The 2,820-nt window shown below is 44.3% G+C and overlaps 1 pseudogene; it reads left to right on the top strand.

Annotated features, from left to right (window-relative positions):
- Window positions 1–2,470: 2,470 nt before the first annotated feature.
- LOC112550011 lies at window positions 2,471–2,620 on the top strand (annotated as a pseudogene).
- Window positions 2,621–2,820: the final 200 nt, after the last annotated feature.

Raw genomic sequence — 2,820 nt, 5'->3', positions numbered from 1 at the left:
ATAAGGATCTGTGAAACTTACAACAAGCTGTTTCACTCTCGAATTAGGGCTGTCAGCCAGAAATGGATTCATCAAGCATCTGACTAGACCTCTTAAGTGTACACCATGATCCAAAGGATCAGTGGTTGACTACTACTGTATCTGTGTGAGTATCTAACTATATGGTTACTGATTTCTTATGCTGGTTCTTGTTCTTTATAATAAATCCTTGTTATCTTTTTACAAACTACTTGATGTCAATGATACTTGTTTCCAGACTATCTGACTATATAGGCTAGCCCATTCCAAGGAAAGGGAGATCCATCTTTTCTGAGCATGCGACTGGACAAGGGTATGACCCTTTTAGCTAGCAAAATCCCTTCTGCTAATGGCTGGCAAGGCCTGAGTGAGACAGGTACGGCTGAGGCACCACAGGCCAAAGAGCTGGCGTTTGGCAGACTTCAGGTGGTTGTCAGTGGTCGAGCAGCTGGCAGCAGAAAGGGGAATGGGACAGAAGGACACCCCACTATGGGGAATCACTCCAGAAGTATGTCTCAAGAGGGCATCCAGGCTGCATCTGGGGCCAGGGTGTGTTACACAGGGAAAGTTTTGCTCAGCTTCCTTGGAGCTGTTCTGCCTTTTGGAGAATGCCAGAACACAGAGCTTATATCATATCCCTTTTCAACTTAGCCAGACACAGTGAGGGACACAGAATGGTTTACATGGAACTGTTATGTTGACAATGTTTCCTAAAAATTTTTTCTTTGCTGGGGAAAATCAGGCAAATTGTTATGGCCTCTTTGCCCCTCCTGAACAAAACAAAAGTGTGATACAAAGACCTTGTTCCCTTTGATCAGCTTAGGGGAAAATACAATATTTAGGATCAGATTCTTCTCTCACTTAAAACAGCATCAGCCCAGAGAAATTCCACTGAAATGAACTGCTCTATTGCTGATGTAAATGAGAGGAGACTTGGGGAGCCTTTAGATATAAGCACAACAACACTTTACAGTTTTGTGGATTATAAATATTAACACTTTACACAGGTCAGACGGCACACCAGCTTGCCTGGCCAGCAGCACAAAAGGGAGGTTATCATAGTGAGGTTATCGTCCTAGAGTCCACACTAGGGCTGTGCAAAGTTTCGCTGGGTGTTTCATTTCGAAGCTGTTTGGACACGTTTCGAGCTTGAAACAGCAAAATCAAAATGAAACAAAAGGCTTCAAAACAGCCTTGAAATGAAACGAGGGCACTTGAAACATTTTGAAAGTTTCAAAACATTTCGAGTTTCAAAGCCAGGCTTACTTGGGGTTAGCGCTGGTCCCAGGAGGCAGTGGCAGCCTCCTGTCATCCGGTGCACAGATGCAGGGGCTTGCATCCCCGGGAGGGCTGCAGGGCTGTGCCAGACTCCTCCCAAGGGGTGTGAGCCACCAGATCTGTGCACCAGATGAGTGGGAGCTGCTGCTGCCGCCTGGGGCTGGCAGCAGCAGCTATCTTCCAAGGCACTGGGCACAGGCTCGCCCAGCACCGGTTCCAGGCAGTAGTGGCAGCCTCCTCTCATCCAGCACGCAAACAAAGTTTTAGGCATTTTCATGATTCCCCATTATAACCTACGGGCGAAAAGTCAAAACGCATCGAAACAGCAAAATAGTTTCAATGAAACAAAATGGCACGGTGCTTCAAAACAAAATGAAATGAAGAAACAAAACACTGTCCCTTCAAAATGGTGAAATGGACATTGAAACGAAATGTTGGTGTTTCGCACAGCCCTAGTCCACACCTGTCATCTTTCGGGACATCTTTGCAAGAAGAAGAGGCTCCTTCAGTCTACACTGATATGTTGCTGAAAACAGTAACAGCCAGTGTTGGAAAGCAGTCATCCAAGTGACATCAACAGTCAACACAGTTTAAGTACTTCATAGCAGAAATCAGCTTTTGCCTATTCATGGTCTTCAGATATGTGGATTTCATGGAAACCTTTACTTGTGCAAAGTCAAGATGTTTGGCTTGATTGAAACTGAATGCTCATCGCTCCCTGAAAAAAAAATGGTAGTAGGTTGACAAACCTTGCAGAATCGTTTGTGCAGGTTTCAATTTTGCTACTGCTTTCTTCACTTCCAGTATCCTAGTGTTTGGCTATAAGTGTTTTCCCAGCTAGCAAGGTCAATGCACACTACTTATTCAGATGGGTTGCACTAACCTATCGTTGGTGGTATCTGAAGCTCCAGGCTGAAGAGTCTGGGGCAAAAGATACTTGCCGGTGGTAATGCCACATGGATTTGAATGACAGCTCTGCTCAGGTGGTGGAATTTAGAACTGATTTGGCTAATTTAGCCTGAGACATGAAATTAAAGCAAAAAAAGTGTGGGCACATGGGAACACGGGTGCGCAGTGTGATTCTGTATCAGGAATGAGAATGGTATAACTATAAAGGTGTGTTCTGGATTGTCAAGAGAACCACGGTGGTCACAAGACAGGTTGGTAGAGGTATAGATATATGTATATATACATATATAGAAATAAATATTTTTGGAAAAAAAAAATCAGTATTTTTGGTACCAGGGGAGGGTGTCAGAGCTTGCTCCAGCTTCTCCAAGTGCTGGCCTGGTATTGCATTACCTCTAGGTGCAGTGCTCATTTCCTCCTTGGGGAGCAATTACATTTGGGGAGGGGGGGTTAAGGGTTACACACACAAAAAAGAAAAGGTCCCCATCAGTATTTTTGCTCAATATGGGCTGTGTGTTTTATAGTCATGTGTAGTGTTGGTTGCATTTAACCAGCTTCATAGTTGGTTTCTATTACTGAGCACATACTGCTTTTGGCAGCAGTTTAATGATAGAC

This window comes from Alligator sinensis, unplaced genomic scaffold, assembly GCF_000455745.1.
Source record: "Alligator sinensis unplaced genomic scaffold, ASM45574v1 scaffold983_1, whole genome shotgun sequence".
Lineage (NCBI taxonomy): Eukaryota > Metazoa > Chordata > Crocodylia > Alligatoridae > Alligator > Alligator sinensis.
Note: the sequence above shows the minus strand (reverse complement) of the source record. Positions and strands in the feature narration are given on the sequence as shown.